At 37.8% G+C, this 18997-nt stretch overlaps 1 long non-coding RNA gene across 1 annotated transcript in view; it reads right to left on the minus strand.

The window, feature by feature from the left end:
* The window catches only part of LOC119622720 (uncharacterized), an 82988-nt gene extending 64445 nt beyond the window's left edge, over positions 1 to 18543 (minus strand). Inside the window, exon 1 of the long non-coding RNA XR_005239297.2 lies at positions 18301 to 18543. This is a non-coding gene — a long non-coding RNA (uncharacterized lncRNA). The remainder of the gene's footprint in view (positions 1 to 18300) is intronic.
* Positions 18544 to 18997: the final 454 nt, after the last annotated feature.

Raw genomic sequence — 18997 nt, forward strand, 5'->3', positions numbered from 1 at the left:
ATCCATTTTATTAATTTTTTCCAAAAAATCAGCTCCTGGATTCGTTGATCTTTTGAATGGTTTCTCGTGTCTCTATATCCTTCAGTTCAGCTCTGATTTTGGTTATTTCTTGTCTTCTGCTAGCTTTGAATTTGTTTGCTTTTGGTTCTCTAGTTCTTTTAGTTGTGATGTTAGGTTGTTAGCTTGAGATCTTTCTAATTTTTTATTTGGGCATTTAGAGCTATACATTTCCTTCTTATCACTGCCTTAGCTGTGTCCCAGAAACTTTGGTATCTTGTATCTTTCTTTTTATTAGTTTCAAAGAACTTCTTGATTTCTGCCTTAATTTCATTATGTACCAAAAAGTCATTCAGGAGCAGGTTTTTCAATTTCCATGTAATTGTATCATTTTGAGTGAATTTCTTTTCTTGAGTTCTAATTTGATTGCTCTATGTTCTGAGAGACTGTTTGTTATTATTTCAGTTCTTTCACATTTGCTGAGAAGTGTTTTACTTCTGACTATATGATTGATTTTACAGTAAATTCCACGTGGCTATAAGAAGAATGTATATTCTGTTGTTTTGTGGTGGAGAGTTCTGTAGATGTCCATTAGGTCCATTTGATCCAGTGCTGAGTTCAGGTCCTAAATATCTTTGTTAATTTTTTATCTCAATGGTCTAATATTGTCAGTGTGGTATTAAAGTCTCCCACTATTATTGTGTGGGAGTCTAAGTCTCTTTCAAGTCTCTAAGAACTTGCTTTATGAATATGAGTGCTCCTGTGTTGGATGCATGTATATTTAGGATAATGAGATCTTCTCGTTGAATTGAACACTTTACCATTATGTAATTCCCTTCTTTGTCTTTTTTTTTTTTTTTTTTTTTTTAATCTTTGTTGGTTTAAAGTCTGTATTTTTCAGAAACTAGGATTGCAACCCTTGTGTTTTTCTGTTTTCCATCTGCTCAGTAGATTTTCCTCCATTTCTTTATTTTGAGCCTATGTGTGTCACTGCATGTGAGATGGGTCTCTCGAAGACATATACCAGTGTGTCTCGGTTCTTTATCCAGCTTTTCACTCTGTGTCTTTTAATTGGGACATTTAGCCCATTTACATTTAAGATTAGTATTGATATGTGTGGATATAATCCTGCCATTATGATGTGAGCTGGTTAGTTTGCAGACTTGTTTATGTGATTGGTTTATACTGTCACTGGTCCGTGTGCTTCATTGTGTTTTTGTAGTAGTTGGTAATGGTCTTCCTTTTCATATTTAGTGGTTCCTTCTGGAGCTCTTGTAAGACAGGCCTGGTGGTAACAAATTCCCTCAGCATTTGCTTCTCTGAAAATGATCTTATTTTATCTTTGCTTATGAAGCTTAACTTGGTCAGATATGAAATTCTGGGTTGGAATTTGTGTTCTTTAAGAATGTTGAATATTGGTCCACAATCTTTTCTGGCTTACAGTGTTTCTGTTCAGAGGTCCACTGTTAGTCTGATGGGCTTCTCTTTATGGGTGACCTGACTTTCTCTCTAGCTGCCTTTAACATTTCTTCTTTCATTTCAACCTTGGAGAATCTGAGGATTATGTGTCTTGGGCATGAGCTTCTTGTGAAATATCCACTGTGATTCTCTGCATTTCCTGAATTTGAATGTTGGCCTTTCTAGCTAGGCTGAGGAAGTTCTCATAAATGATATCTTGAAATATGTTTTCCAAATTTGTTCCATTCTCCCATCTCTTTCAGGTACATCAGTCATTCATAGATTCAGTTTCTTTATGTAATCCCATATTTCTCAGAGGTTTTGTTCATTCGTTTTCAATATTTTTTCTCTATTCTTGTATGCCTGTCTTATTTCAGAAAGGCAGTCTTCAAGCTCTGAGAATCTTTCCTCTGCTTGATCTATTCTGCTATTAATACTTGTGATTACAATATAAAATTCTCATAGTATGTTTTTCAGCTCTATCAGTTTGACTTCATTCTTCTTTATACTGGCTATTTTGTCTGTCAGCTCCTGCAGTGTTTTATCGTGATATTTAGTTTCTTTGCATTGGGTTACAATGGACCCCTTTAACTCAGTGACTCAGTGACATGAATTCCACTTCTGTCATTTCAACCATCTCAACCTCAGCCCAGTTCTGAACCCTTGCTGGAGAGATAATGTGGTCATTTGGAGGAAAGAGGGCACTCTTGCTTTGAGTTTTCAGCATTCTTGCGCTGATTCTTTTGCATCTTTGTGGGCTTATCTACCTTCAAACTTTAAGGTTGCTGGCCTTTGGGTAGTTTTTTTTTTTTTTTTTTTTTTTTTTTTTTTTTTTTTTTTTTTTTTTTTAAACTGTCTGGCCACTTTTCCACAGGGTTTCTGTGTTTTGTGTGGGTCTGCTCTAGTCCCTAGTCACCTCAGATATTCCAGTATATGAAGGTATTGACAGTGAAGGTTATGAAACAGCAAAAATGGCAGCCTGCCCTTTCCTCGGGGAGCTCCATCCCAGGGAGGTACAGACTTGTTACTGGCCTGAATGCAGGCCCGTAGGAGATGGCTGGAAACCCCAGCTGGGAGGTCTCACTCAGTCAAGAGGCACAGGACCGGGGGATCAACTTAAGTAAAATGTCTGGCCATGTTTTTGTATAGCAGCTGTGTTGTTCTGGGGTACTGCTTCTGCTCCTGGTCAGCTTGGGCTCCCCAAAGCCTGGAGGCTGGAATGGCTGAGTCACCCAAGCAGCACAGATGGCGGTCCACCTCTCCCTCTGGGTGCTCTGTCACCGAAAGTTTTCAATTCTCTGTTGGCCAGAGAAAACTGGCAGGGTTGGCAGGAAGCCCCAGTTGGAAACTTTCACTAAGTAAGGAGGAATGAAATAGAGGACCCACGTAAAGAGGCAGTCTGGTTATGCTTTCATAGAGCAGCTGTGCTGTGCTGTAGTACCACTTCTGTGGTGGTTGGCTTGGGGTCTCTGAAGCCTGCAGGCTGGAACATCTAAGCAGACTCCTTCCTCTAGGAACTCTGTCGGGAGAGAATTCAAGTGTCTGATCAGCCAGAGAACACCAGTGGGGGTGTCTGGAGGCCACGGTTGGGAGATTTTGCCTAGTAAGGAGGAACCGATCAGGAATGTGCTTACAGAAGCAGTCTGGCCACATTTTGGTAGAGCAGCTGTGCTGTGCTGGGGGGCCCTTCTGCCCCCACTTAGTCTGGACTCTCCAAAGCTCACAGAATGGAATGGCTGAGTCATCCAAATAGCAAAGATGGCAGCTTATCCCTCCCCCTGAGAACTCTTTCTCAGGAGGCACAATACTGTTGCCAGTGGCTGGCTGGAATTCCAAGCCAGTGGGTCTTATCCTGTAAGGTGCCATGGACGTGGGGCCTGCAGACCATTGCTGCTTGGCCCCTAAGAGTGAGTCTCTTTCCTAGGGGTATGTGAGAAGGTCCAACCTCCCATCTTGCCAAAGTTGCAGCTGCTTTTGCTGGGAAGCTCAGAGCCAGAGTATGTAAAGCTCCTGGAACTCTGCATATGCCTGAGTGGCTGCTCTGCCAAGACTCCACATAGCTTTGTATGTTAGACTGAACGCCCCGGTGAAGTGGGTTCATGAGGGGATCTCCTGACCTGAGGGGCTGCAAAGATCCATGGAAGAAGCCTGCTTTCCCAGGGATGCACGTTCACTCACCACTTCCCTGGGAGGGGGAGGTTCCCTTGGCTCTGTGTCCCTCCCAGGAGGGCTATCATTTTGACTTGCTTTTCTTCATTCTCTGTGGGTTGAGTTGTTTCCTTTAATAGTCCCAATGCAAGTACTTGGATGTTTCAGTTGAAGGTGCTGTATTAACTCACCGCTTTCATTCCTCTCTGTCAGAGACATGCACCATAACTGCTTCTACTTGGCCATCTTGGCCACTCCCAATAAATACTTGGATGGTGATTTCTGACAGTTTAGTCCAGCTGTCACCCAAGAAGTGTACACTGTACCCAATGTACACTCTTTTATCCCTCACCCCCCTCCCAACATTTCCCCTCAAGTCTCCAGAGTCCAGTATATTATTCTTATGACTTTGTTTCCTCATAGCTTAGTTCCTACTTACAAGTGAGTACATACAATACTTGTTTCTCCATTCTAAGTTACTTCATTTAGAATAATGGCCTCCAGCTCCATCCAAGTTGCTGCAAAAGACATTATTGCATTCATTTTTATGGCTGAGTAGTATTCCATGGTGACTCTATAGCACATTTTCTTTATCCATTTGTTAGTTGATGGGCACTTAAGTGGGTTCCATATCTTTGCAATTGCAAATTGTGCTGCTAAAAACATGTGTGTGCATGCATCTTTTTCATATAATGACTTCTTTTCCTTGGGTCAATACCTAATAGTGGGATTGCTGGATTGAATGCTAATTCTTTTAATTCTTTAAGGAATCTCCATACTGTTTTCTATAGCTGTTGTAGTATAATTTACATTCCCATCAGCAACGTAAAGTGTTCTCTTTTCACTAAATCCATGCCAACATCTATCATTTTTTGACTTTTTAAATTATAGCAATTCTTCCAGGAGTGAGGTGTATCTCATTATATCATTATGGCTTTAATTTGTATTTCCCTGATGATTAGTGATATTGAGAATTTTTTCACATGATTGTTGGTCATTTGTATATCTTCTTTTGAGATTTCTTCTATTCATGTCCTTTGCCTGCTTTTTCATGAGATTATTTGTTTTTTACTTGCTGATTTAAGTTCCTTGTAGATTCTGGATATTAGTCCTTTGTCAGATGCATACTTTGCAAATATTTTCTCTCATTCTGTGGGTTTTGTGTTTACTATGCTGATTACTTCCTTTGCTATGCATAAGCTTTTGAGTTTAATTAGGTCTCATGCACTTTTTTTGTTGTTTTTGCATTTGCTTTGGGGGTCTTAGTCATGAAATCCTTGCCAAGTCAATGTCTAGAAAAGTTTTTCCAATGTTATCTTCTAGAATTTTTATGGCTTCAGGCCTTAGATTTAAGTCTTTGATCCATCTTTATTTGATTTTTGTATGAGTGAGAGATTACAATACAGTTTTCTTCCTCTACATGTGGCTTGCTAATTTTCCCAACACTATTTATTGAATAGGGCGTCCTTTCTCCAATTTACATTTTTGTTTGCTTTGTCAAAGATCAGTTGACTGGAAACATTTGGCTTTATTTCTGGACTTTGTATTCTGTTCCATTGGTCTATGTGCCTACTTTTATGCTAGTGACACGCTGTTTGTGTAACTATAGCCTTGTAGTACGATTTGAAGTCAGGTAATGTGATGCCTTCAGATTTGTTCTTTTTACTTCGTATTGCTATGCAGACTCTGTTTTGGTTCCATATGAATTTTAGGATTGTTTTTCCTAGTTCTGTGAAGAATGCTGATGGTATTTTGATGAGAATTGTATTGAATCTGTAGGTTGCTTTAGGCAGTGTGGTCATTTTATACAATATTGATTCTCTCTATCAACAAGCATCGATGCTTCCATTTGTTTGTGTCATTTATGATTTCTTTTAGCAGTGTTTTGTAGTTTTCCTTGTAGAGATCTTTCACCTCCTTGATTAAGTATATTCCTCAGTATTTTATTGATTGATTGATTTTTGGAGCTGTCATAAAGGGATTGAGTTCTTTATTTGATTTTCAGTTCTGTTGTTGTTCACATACAGCAGTGCTACTGATTTGTGTACATTGACTGTGTATGCTGAGACTTTATTGAATTTGTTTATCAGATCTAGGATCTTTTTGGATGAGTCTGTTGGAACCTAGTTTTTAGATTCCTTCCTGGGCAGGGGTCGCCGCCAGAGACCACTCAACACGGAAGTCACAGCGGAGAGATTTATTGCTAGCGCGCTAGGGTCCTATGTCCTAAGTTGGCCACAGGACCCCGAATGCTTGTTACAGACAGTTTATAAAGGCAAAAACCACAAAAATTCACAAAGCTTGAGGCGCAAGATGATTGGAGCAGGTTATGGCCTGAGCAAGGTGTCTTACTCTGATTGGTTGGTTTGAACCTGGTTTGAACCTGCATGGGGTATTTCCCGGACTTGTTCTTCTGTTTGAGTTCCAGGAATTTGGGTGGGTGTTTTAGATAGCCACACGGACATCAGGCGGGTGTTTTAGATGGCCACCTGGTCATTGGGTGGGTGCTTTAGATGGCCACCTGGTCATTGGGCGGGGGCTTTTAGATGGCCACCTGGTGTGGCTTTTCTAAGCTTCTAAGTTTCTAAGTCTCTAAGTCTCTAAGTCTCTAAGTGTAAAAGTCTAAAGGTTTCTAAGTTTCTAAGTCTATAGGTCTCTAAGTCTCTAAAGGTTTCTAAGTTTCTAAATCTATAGGTCTCTAAGTCTCTAAAGGTTTCTAAGTTTCTAAATCTATTTTCAAGTCTTCAGGTTACACAGTCATATCATCTGTGAATAGTGACAGTTTGACTTCATCTTTTCCTGTTTGGATGCCCTTTCTTTCTTTCCTTTGTCTGATTTCTCTATCTAGGACTTCCAGTACTATGTTAAATAGAAGTGGTGAAAGTGGACATCCCTGTCTTGTTCCGGTTCTCAGGGAGAACGCTTTCAACTTTTCCCCATTCAGTATGATGTTGGCTTTTAAATAATAAAAGTCATACATGGCTTTTATTACTTTTAGGTAAGTCCCTTCTATGCCTATTTTGTTTAGGGTTTTATCATAAAAGGATACTGGGGTTTATCAAATAATATTTTTGTATCAATTGAGATGGTCATATGGTTTTTGTTTTTGATTCTATTTTTGTGATGTATCACAGGTATTGACTTGTGTGTGTTAAACCATCCCTGCATCCCTCGTATGAAACCCACTTGATCACGATGTATTTTCTTTTTGGTATACTGTTGGATTCAGCAAGCTGGTGTTTTGAGAATTTTCACATCAATCTTCATCAGGAATATTGGTCTGTAGTTTTCTTTTTTTGTTATGTCCTTTCCTGGTTTTGGTATTAGGTTGATACTGGCTTCATAGAATGATTTTAGGGAGGATTTTCTCTTTCTCTATTTTTTGAAATAGTTTCAGCAGAATTGGTACCAATTCTTCTTGGAATGTCAGATATAATTCAGCTGTGAATCCTTCTGGTCCTAGGCTTTTCCTTCTTAGGCATTTTTTTTTTTTTTAAATTACTGATTCAATATTACTACTTGTTATTGCTTTGCTCCAGGTTTCTAGATCTTCCTGATTTAATCTAGGGAGATTTGCATATTTTCAGGAATTTAACCATTTTCTCTAGATTTTCTAGTTTGTGCACATAAAGGTGTTCATAGTAGCCTTGAATGATCTTTTGTATTTCTGTGGTATTGGTTGTAATATCTCCAGTTTAGTTTCTAATTGAGCTTACTTAGATCTTCTCTCTTCTTTTCTTGGTTAATCTCACTAATGGTCTGTCAATTCTGTTTATCTTTTCAAAGAACCAGCTTTTTGTCTCATATGGCTGGCTTTCATTAGCTGGCATTGGCACTATGGGGAGTGGGGTAAAAAGACCTCTGGATCTCCAGCTGTGTGACATTAAGGGCAGAAGGATAGGAAAGACAGGAAAGATTAAGATTAAAAGATAGGAAAGAGAAAGGAAGATAATTCGGACAATTCAATGGTTCTAAATGGCTGTCTAATATTTTCCTTCTAAGAGCCAAAATGAATAATGCAAATTTGTCTTCAAGGCTTTTCATTCACATGACTTTGAACACTAAAATAAGTCTTCTTAGCTACGAGCTGCTGCCACACCTGTTTGACAGGATCTGAAATTCCTTCAGTGCAGTTTTCATAGATGCCAATGTCCACAAGGCCAGGTGGGAAATGCAAGTAAGAGCAGCGGGGTTGGAGAAACGAAAGAGCAAGACCAGCACTTCACCAATAAAAACATATTATTGGAAGAAAGCAAAAAGAGGGCTTAAAACAGCTGTCTTAGGTGTATGGCCCTTCCTGCAAATTACTAGTTTTGGCTGATCACTTTTAGAATTAAAACAAAACAAAACAAAACAATACAGCTATGTAATATCACATTAATTACATTAAAGTATTTTAAATTACAGACATTTTACCAAGGAAGAAATTTATATAGTTTGTCGGCCAGGTGTGGTGGCTCAACCTGTAATCCCAGTATTTTAGGAGGTCTAGGCAGGCAGATCACTTGAGGTCAGGAGTTTGAGACCAGCCTGGACAACATAGTGAAACTCTGTCTCTACTAAAAATACAAAAATTAGCTGGGCATGGTGGTATGTTCCTGTAATCCCAACTACTCGGGAGACTGAGGCAGGGGAATTACTTGAAGCAGTGAGGTGGAGGTTGCAGCAAGCTGAGATCACACCACTGCACTCTAACCTGGGCAACAGAGCAAGACTCTGTCTCAGAAAAAAAAAAAAAAAAAAAAAAAAAAAAAAAAAAAAAAAAAAAAAAAAAAAAAATTTTATATATATATATATATAGTTTGTATAAAATATCTTCATTTTTAAATATTGGCACCTAATTCAAATTACATGTAAACCATTATGTACCAATATCAAAGGATACAAAACTTAAGTTAGATAAGAAGAGTAAGTTCAAGAGATCTATTGTACAACATAGTGACTGTAGTTAATAACAATGTATTGTATTTTTGAAAAATGATGAGAATAGATTTTAAGCGTTCTCACTACAGAATTTTTTTTTTTTTTTTTTTTTTTTTTTTTTGAGACGGAGTCTCACTGTATCACCCAGGCTGGAGTGCAGTGGCCGGATCTCAGCTCACTGCAAGCTCCGCCTCCCGGGTTTTTACGCCATTCTCCTGCCTCAGCCTCCCGAGTAGCCGGGACTACAGGCGCCCGCCACCTCGCCCGGCTAGTTTTTTTTTTTTTTTTTGTATTTTTTAGTAGAGACGGGGTTTCACCGTGTTAGCCAGGATGGTCTCGAACTCCTGACCTCGTGATCCGCCCGTCTCGGCCTCCCAAAGTGCTGGGATTGGTAATGCATACATTAATTTACTTGATTTAGCCATTCCACAATGTATATATATTTCAAATAATCATGTTGTACACAATAAATATATACAATGTTGTCAGTTAAAAAATATGTTAAACAATAAAAATACATAAATATAGAAAATGATCAAGTAAGTTCAGTAAAAAAGATATTGTTTACCAAATATGACGCATGTTCATATGGCAAGTTGCTGTTTTATGCTCCCTGCTTTAATAATAGCTTTTAAAAAGTTATTTTAGTCAGCATTAAGTAGCTAGAAAGTGCTAAGAGATTTAATAGAGGAGAATGAATGTGTTTCACTCTGAATATAAATGACTACCAGTCCTTTTCTGCATGAGGACGTATACTTAAAGAATGAGAAGGGAATGGAGAGGATATTATTATGTAGAAGAAAGGGTTACAGAGAACTGTTGAAGACTACAATAACTAATCGGTAGCTTTCACAATTCTGCAGCCAGTTCTTCGGCCCTTCCTCAACTCTGTGTGGAGCAAGGAGTAAGAGCTGGTCCAGAGTGAGGTTACTTTCGTGTAGGGTGCACCCTAGCATCTTAACAGAAAGAGGTCTCACTGTATAATTACTTCATGGCATATTTTGTGTCTATAAATATTCCTGATACCAAAATATTTCACTCTGCTTTCCAACATCCAATTACATTTAAAAGAAGTTCCACCTAAAAATAACTGAAGCATGATCTTTGAGAGTTTATCTAGTCACAAGTATTTTTAAATGCTCCACAGACAACTATGAATCTCACTAAAGTTGGAAAATTATTGCCCCATAACTTCACAAAATTAAACAATGTAAAGCTCACGGGGTATAATGCAGTTGTTCCTGCTATAAAGGACTCATGAAATGGGGAAGATAGAGGTGACTGGGAAAAACAAGGTGGGAAGGAGTCCCTGGGTGCGAAGAAGGATACAATGTGAAGGATCAAAGTACTTTCCCTTCTGCCACCTGTCTTCAGGTCTCCTATATGTATATATGGTCTTTTTCACAGAGTCCAAATTTCCAACCTTTATCATTGACACTGTGTTCTTTTAGCCAACCTCCTTGATTTGACATTTCAGCCTTATTTTCTCATGGTCTTTCTCACGGTAGTCAACTTCCTCTAAGTAACCACCTCAATCATTCCCAACTCATCATTTTTCTAAAAAATTTAGAAACAAACATCCCATTTTAATATTCCATATCTTTATCATAGTGGTGGCTGTACAACTCTGTGTGTCTGTCAAAACTCATAGAACTATATATCTAAAAGGTAAATTTTACAATATGTTTAGTATACCTAAATATACCTGACTTTAAAAATAAAGCATATTTTTTAATGTTCTATTTTCAGTCCCAGTCATTTCTTTCAGACTATATAAATAAAAGGGAGAAGAGAAGAAATATAAAAGAAGTGGGCACAAATTTGGGAAGGCTTATGGAAATAGTATACTATATGTATGCTGTGGTATACCTTTACCAAGTTGAGTAGTTAATGTAGCTTTTATTTTAATCTCAAATTAGGACTGTTGGCACAACCAGTAGAGTATGGCTAATAAAGCATAAATTAGGGAAAAAGTGGTAAGGATACCTTTTTACTATTTTACAGTTTGAGGTTCAAGTTTTTCCTGGATAGAAAGAAAAAAATAATCTTTTTATCATTGCCAACTTTTCCAGTGGATAAAAATTACTCTTTTTAAGTAGAGATCAACTGGAGTATGGCTTTGACAGTAGACCTTCCCTTAAGATCTCATCAGTAGAGCTCTTAGATGGTCAAAGGATAATACAATTAGCAAAGTTTGATAAACATGCTTCCTCCTCAGAACTGTTTCATTAAGTGCTTTTCTCACTAGAATTATAATGAGAGCTGTGGAACTATAGTAACAGAGATTGGGGGTAATGATTCATCAGGTTATGGAGCTCTTACAGAAGCCCAATCCCATAAATTCTCTTTAGTACACTCTCTTGGCTGAGTTTTAATTATAATAGGTCATGTTAACTTGATCAATGTTTCTAAGTCCATGGAGATACAGAGCTAAGGTATCGCCTGGAAATATTAGTTTAAATCTCATTTGTGTCCACATACTCTTATGATAAATTGCTAATGAGATTTCTTAATATTATAATTATTTCTGTTGAACACTTGATAGATTTGTTTCAGTGCTTGCCACCTCTTTTCCCTCTGTGTAAGTCAATATTTTAAATCTATATTGTGCTTTTATTTCTCTTGTGCCCACATCTAATAGCAACCTTACTTATAGGCTTTCTGTCAACTGCCTTTATCTCCCAATAGCATGGCATCTATCAGAAGAGAGAAGTGATAACACTCTCACTGACTCTTAATCAAGAATTTTCCCTGTTTGGTTTCTCTTCATAATTAGTAACTCTACTCATCTATGTTTCACAACTGCATTTCAGATGGTCTGGGCTAGGGTAATAGAAATACAAGGAAATGTGGCTACCCGGCTACCCAGTTAAATGGTGGCTTTGTAAACTGGAAAGTAGATAGTTTCTGATATCATGCGATTTTCAAATTCTAGAAAGACTCTTCTTTTCCAAACTGGCTCCTTATTTATGAAATTTCTTTCAGTGGTCACCTAACTTCATGGAACTTCAAGCTAATCATCTTTCAATTCTTGAATACTTTCCTGCATTTCTGAGCTTTAAGATCCTCCAGAAACTATAACTTCAACATTTCAGATATTTGTTGAAAAAGTTTTTAAAATCAAATAACTTTAAGGAGAAATACCATTCATTGATGCCTTAATGTGAATGAGTTTTACATTCGAAGGTAGAGTGGAATGAGGGGTAGAGAAATAGAAGATTATTTTACAGTTCAGAAAGGTTGATTTTCATCTAGGATATAAAGGCTCAGGTTAACCAGAGGTCTATTTATCTCACACTCAATCTTAACTTTAAGATTTCTATTTCTTTACTGAAAAAAGCATTTATACATAAACAACAGATAAAACCTGCAGGCTAACGGGAAGAAGGTCTTCATGTAAGAGGCCTGGTGTAAGAAAACGGGGAGAATATGTTAACCATTCAGAAAGTTTTTGAGCGATGAAATAGTGTATGGCATAAAGATCCAGAAACAACAAACAGGATAGAATTCTTATTAAGATTGTGAATCCAATGGGTTTCCTTTTCAGATAATTCAGGTACTGTTTGAAATAAAGTTTTCAAAATTGTCCATAAAGGTTAACAAATTAGTTTTGATTTGAAATATCACAACCATTTTTTCTTGCTTTCTTGAGATTAAGGCTGAAAGAGTTTCATTGCATTTTTACTAGAAATGAGCTCTTTCAGTGTGCTCTTTTAAATGCTATTAAGGGCTACCTATGGTCTGAATAATCTATTTTTATGAGATAAAAATAATATATGGGTAAGTTACCAGATAATGGATTTTCAGATCTCCATTAACAGCCATCTGCCAAGATTTCATGTTACTACTTTAGTGTCTATGTTTAGGACACTGTTTAGTGAATCAGACTAAGAGGCAGCTCAGTTTCACAATCTAGGTCATGTGATCACAGCTGTGGAAGAGAGAAGTGGGCATCTGGCCCATAGAGAGGTCCTTTGCCACCATTTCCCTGCTAATTACATTATACATAAACTGTCTCAGTTGAGAAGCTCTGATGCAGGTTTTTTTGAAATACTTCTTTGTTTCCACCTACTTTCATTGGAAGCAGCTAAATAGGAGTCCTCAAGCTGGAAATCTGAAAATTCTCTTTGATTTTCGTCTATTTCTCATCTTTCGCTTCCTAACAATTGCCAAGTCAATATAATTTCATCATTACTTTCTTCTCATATTTTATCACTACTGTGTTTAAGAAACTTCCCAGTATCAATGAAAAAAAAGAAATATTTTTATGTATATATTCTTATAAATTATATATATGTTACTATCATTTCTACTACTTTTGGAGTCAGATAGGTCACTTCATCCCTCCACATATCTAGCACCCCAGACATGCTAGGAGACTCTCTGGTACCATTGTTGGTTCTTTCAAATCTTAATTCCTGCTTTTCCCTGGGCATGAAAATTCATCTCATCTTGTCTGGTTATTGACGTCACACTCATGCTTCAAGATTCAAGACTTTTCATTAAACATTTCAATGAACAACTCTGTTTCACATTCCTACTTGAGCACATTAGGCTGCGTGCCAAGTGCTGGGTGCTCACATGCGTGCTTCTCTGTCAAGTCATCTCCACACTTCTACATCAGAAATAAGAGTGACTCATAAGTGGAGTTGAACAATGAGAACACATGGACACAGGGAGGGGAACATCATACACTGGGGCATGTCAGGGGGGTGGAGGGACTAGGGGAGCGATAGCAGTAGGAGAAATACATAATGTAGATGACAGGTTGATGGGTGCAGCAAACCACCATGACACATGTAGACCTATGTAACAAACCTGCACATTCTGCACGTGTATCCCAGAACTTAAAGTATAATAATAATAATAATAAAGAGTGTCATTATCTGCTCCCTTCCAGCTCTCATTTCACCTCGACTTGTGTTAGAGTTATCTGTTCAAATGCTTGTCTTCTTCACTGTATTGGAAGCTCTTAACATAATATGTTTAAGAACTACTATGATCCTTTATGTATGAAGATTCTTTTGTTGAAATAATAAAGAAATTAATGAATAATGATTAGAATGTAGGTGAATGGACTTCTTGTTCCAAATATAGATTAGACACTCAAGTTTACTCTGCCTACATCCCACCAAACACTGAATGATTGTAAAGTTATTAAATTAAGAATAAATTCGTTAAAACTCTGAGAATAGAAAGAAGAAGAAAATCGAACTAAGATTAAGGCACATTTCAGGAAAAATAAACATTACCATTGGAGAAAAATGCAGCAGAGGAAGGAAGTTATGTGTGTGTGTGTGTGTGTGTGTGTGTGTGTGTGTATTTTAATTTTATTTGGTTTTTGTTTGTTTGTTTCTCATGACGAAATTCGTGGTGTTGATAAATATAACAAGTCAGAATAGGAGACAGAGCACAAAATGAGATGGTTGATCAAAAACTGCAATTGCATAAGCTACACAAATCAGTGTCCTGAACAAGTGCAGTAGCCATATTTACCCCCTGCGCTAACACAAGAAACATACTAAGAAAATTGAGCAATTGATATGGGTGAAGCTAGAACGTTCTAAGACTGGAGAGTTATCCCTGTTTCAGTTATCTATTACCGCATGATAAAAGGTTCCAAAAGTTAGCAGTTTAGCTCATAAATATATGGACTAGGATTGGGGGCACTGAGAGTTTTCCGCTGCACAAGGGTTATTCAATGAGCTGCAGCTGGCTTGCAGCTAGGCTGGACTAGAAGGTCTGAGAAAGCTTAACTAACGTTGCTTCCTCAGTGCGCCTCCATGTGGCAGCCCTCTCTATACATGGCTAGCTTGGGCTTCTCGATAGCATGATGGCCTTGAAACAGTGGGTCCTTTCAGAAGGCCATTGGCTTCCAAGTGGTAAAGGCAGAGACCATAGATTTTTTAAGGCCCAGACTGGGAAGTTTTATACAGTCACTTCTGCTATATTCTGTTGGAAAAACAGATAAGAAGGAAAGCCCAGATTCCAGTAGAGGGGAAATAGACTTCATAATTAATGAGGTCAAGGTAAAGTCACACTGCAAAATAGCCTATGGGATAACAAGTATTTTGGGAACCAATTTTGGAAACACACCTTCTGCCTTCAGTCCACAAAAAATTTCCTCTCTCATGAAAAACACACTCGTCACTTTCCCCCCAAATTTCATTCTATTAAATCAGACCTAGGCTTGAGAACAATTTCTTTATCTAAATTGGGTCCAGGTGCAAATAAGTTTCTTCAGGTATTATTCTTTGGGCACAGCATCTTATCTTCAGAGATGAATGGATAAAAAACTAAAAGACATTTTTCTTGACCCACACCCAATGTATATGGGGAAAATAGAGACAGAATAACTGCAACAGCCCCTGTTGCAAAAAAGGAGGAAAACAGGAAACTACACAGTAGTCAGTCATCCACAGCAATTTTGAAATCCACCTAGCGTATGTCGTCAACCCCTGCTGCTCTGGGGAAAATAAATGTACACTGATTAAAGTCCAGCTCTGCTCTCCAGAAGCGGGTCTCCTGGCAGTGTAGCTATACCATGTTGCTGTACCATGTTGCAAAAGACATTGCCCATATTTGCAGCTGAGTGATTTTCTCAACTTGTTTCCTATGTGTGAAAGTTTGGGGGTCCATAGGCCTCACTTCATTTTGAAATCTCTTGTCCATTTCAGTCCAAACTGGTACAGTTTCTATTAAAGATATGTGTCTTTCCTATACATTGAATTATAACCCCACTCCTTAGACAAAAGACATGTATGTGCCCCTCTGCTTCAGTTTGTGAATCAGGGTATCATAGGACAAATCATTTCATATCCTTAGGTGCCCTTTATTCAAGCAGAGATCAAAGCAATATACTACTTTTTTTTTTTTTAATTTCTTCACAAAGCATCTTCCAGGAAGATCTTTGACTTAATATTGACCCCAAAGCCACATTTTATAGGCAGCGTCTTGGATTTAATTTTGGCTCTGCATCCATTTCCTAATTTGGAGACTATGCCAGCTGGAGGAGCTGGGAATGAGACATAGTTTTATTTTCTAACCTGGCACATCCTAAGTTAAAAATAGTTCCTGTAAATTCTGCTTGAATATGAAACAGCTCCTTTTTTGGTTGATTTCTCTCACTTTATAATGGACAATTAAAAGAGGTCAGTTAAAGTTTCCAGCATTCTCCCTGGAAACTTCATTAGCCATATTCACTCAAAGGCTAGGCTTCTTGTGGGCTGCTCTTAGCCACTATCTGAGTGTGGTAGGGATACAAGGTAGGCCCCTCCATACAGTAACAAGTACATCTAAAATTAAAGAGTTGAAACTACAACCACTGTATTTTGTTTATGATTCTTTGGATTGGGATTTGCGGCAGAGCAGTGCTTCTGCTCCATTTATTTTGGTCTGGGATCAATCTCTCAGCTGGTAACTGGGCTGGGCAAAAAGATCCAGAAAGGCTTTGTCTGCATGTTTGTCATCACCATGCTGCTTCATGTAGATTTTCTTTCTTTATGTGGCTGAAGTGATTTTCTTCATGGTCATCTCAGGGTATTTAGACATTTAGACTTCTTTCATGGCATCTCATTTCCAAAAAAAAAAAAAAAAAAAAAGCCTTATTAGCAAATTATATGGAAAGAAATTGCATGATCTAAACCTCAGTCTCCTATGTTACATGTAGTCATTTTTGTTGCATTCTCATGACCGAAGTAGGTAACACGCCCAGCACAGATTTCTGCAGAGTGGAAATAAACTCCACATTTGATGGAGGCCAGTGTGGCAAACATAAAAGTGAATTGCTCAGCTCTTCAGCAACAGGGAGAGTGACTGGTTGACATCTCCAGCTGTTGCACTCTGACTGTACCACCATAGTACACTCAAAGACCACACTTCCTGCTCTCTCAGCCAATGACTGAGAGTGGCAGGAACACAGAGGCAGGCTCACCTTACAAGATGCAGAAATTCTTTAACTTGCTACTTTGTCCCGAGAGCTTCCCAAGAGCCTGGCATAATATTTCTAGGAACTATGCTGCCATCTGAGATGACCTATTCTGCCTTTATTCCTTCCCTGTCTTCACAGAGGTCAGGCTTGTTTCATGGTCAGAAAACTCTTTGCACCTTATCTTCCTTCTTATCATTCCTGTTCCTCTAATGGGTGTTTTCCCCAATTAATGTTTTGCACCTCTAATCTTGGTATCTCCTTCTCAGGGGACCCAGAGTAACCCAGACTGAAAAGGTCACAACAAAGCATGTAGGATGAGACCCTACTGTGGTTTGCACACTAAGAGAACCAGAGGGTTTACCTGAAACCTCACAGTCAACATGCCCTGCCAATACAGAGAGCGGACTATCAGAGAAGAAATCAATAACAGTAGAAAAGACCCATTAATCTACCTAATTTTTCATTCATAAACATGAATAAACAGCCAAACCCCACCAGACACTTGAAGTAGATCAGCATCAGAAAGGCAAGGTCTATGATAAACAAGATAAAATATTATTTTCCAGAGGAAGTGGAGATGAGAATTTTCATCAGAATTTTTCTTTCCTGTGTATTGTTTTTGAAAACAATTAAGGATATACTTCTATAAACTGAAAAATAAATGAAGAGAAGCAGGAATAAATATTTTGGGGGAAAAAGGTCTAGATCCCTTAAGGTGGCCTAGAAGGCCTTCTGCAGGAAGGGCCTGGATTCACTTTCCAGTCCTCAACCTCAGGGCTGGTCTCCACACATCTTGGTGCATGACTCTCATTAAGAGCTTATAGTTTTCTCCAAGATTAGGGCTGTTCTAAGTCTCAATGTCTCAGCTCCTCTCTCACAGTACATGTGCTCAGATACATATGTCTTGAAGTTGGAATTAGACAGTAAACACTACACTCACTCAACTCTGTTTCTTCTTCTTCATCTTTTCCTCTCTTCTGGATATTGTAGAAATTTCTATACAAACCAGAAATCAGGAGACCACAGTATTCATTTATATTATATAACATTTTGTCTGAGACTTTAAAAATTGAATGTCATGATAAATGTATTCTCATGAACTCAAACTGTGAAGATTCAGTCTCTTCATCAGTAATATTGGTTTTATTTCATGTGTAAAAAAGCAGATCAATGTGGCTTCACAGATATTCAGCACTTGGGTTATATTATCTTTTGTTTTTAACATTTTCTTATACTTCTTATCTCTATGGCATAAAAGTTGCCCTCCTGAATCAAGTTCCATCTACCATTTCCAGAATAGTTAATTTTTTTTCTGGTTCTTAGTAATACATTGGTTAGTTGGTTTATATTCCTAATGTTGGAAGAGAAACAATGTAAGCTTTTTATTTCTTTGACTACAAAAGGAAGTTAACTAGAGAAATAGAAATGGACAAATTATTCTAAGTCAAAAATAGGACAGTGACTCATATTATTAGTATGACTTTAAGTCCTGTCAAATGAAAGTCTTCTCTAGGCATGTATTGTAAAATGATGGACATAACATGAGGAAGTTACAGAGTGATAAGCTGGACAGCTAGAAGTATTTGAGTATTATTACTTTCCCCTTAAAAACTGGAAAAGTACCAAGACAGGCCATTAAAACAGGCAGAGTGAGAAAGAAATAAACCATTGTCTTTATAGAAATGCACATATTACTTTTATGAATATTATTTTTAAAGTTGAAAGTAAAGAATATCAAAGAAAATGAGTAAAGACCAGCTGGACTTGGCAGAAGCCTAGGGATGTGCCTTCCTTCCATCTGAGATGAGGTTCCATTCTCCAGGAACGATGACTGTCAATCTTACCTTTCTGGCTCTTTGTGTCCATCTTTCATATGGGGTTGAGACTGTAAAATCGCCCAGAATCCTTGCAGTCCACAGTTTAAGAACATTATGAAAACTCCAGTTGGGCTGGATCTTTTCCTTTCATTTATTTCAAAGCTATAGTTAGATTCATGTAGGTGCCATTCGAAAATGCAGTCTATTGAACCCATACAAATGAAATCAGCAGAGTGCCTCTAGCAACCACACTGCGGTAACCACACTGTCCACAATCTCAATTCAAATTCCAATGTTATGCTCAGACAAAAAGTGCTCTTCTTTTTTGCACTTAAATATAAGAGCAAACCGGTAGAGTGGGAAAGAACATGTTTATAAGCCTAAAAAATCCTCTTATTGTTCTAATTAGCATATATACATAAACATGAATTCATCTCAATGTGTGACACCTAATTTATGAGTAAAAATGCTATGTGGAAGTTCCAAATACTTATTCAAGTGAAATGTTTTACATATTGATACATTTTATTGTTTTTTACTTATTCATGTATAAGTGATTTGGAAAATGATTTGGAAAACATTCAGCATCTTAATGGAAATAAATACCAGAGTTTTGCCTACAGGGATGATTTTATATTGACAGAGAAAGAGAGAGGAAGGAAAGGGGAGAGGAGGAGGAAGGATGTGAGAGGAGGCAAGGAAATGGAAGGTAAAACTGCAGTGC

The sequence above is a fragment of the Chlorocebus sabaeus genome, chromosome 23 (assembly GCF_047675955.1).
Source record: "Chlorocebus sabaeus isolate Y175 chromosome 23, mChlSab1.0.hap1, whole genome shotgun sequence".
Taxonomy (NCBI): domain Eukaryota; kingdom Metazoa; phylum Chordata; class Mammalia; order Primates; family Cercopithecidae; genus Chlorocebus; species Chlorocebus sabaeus.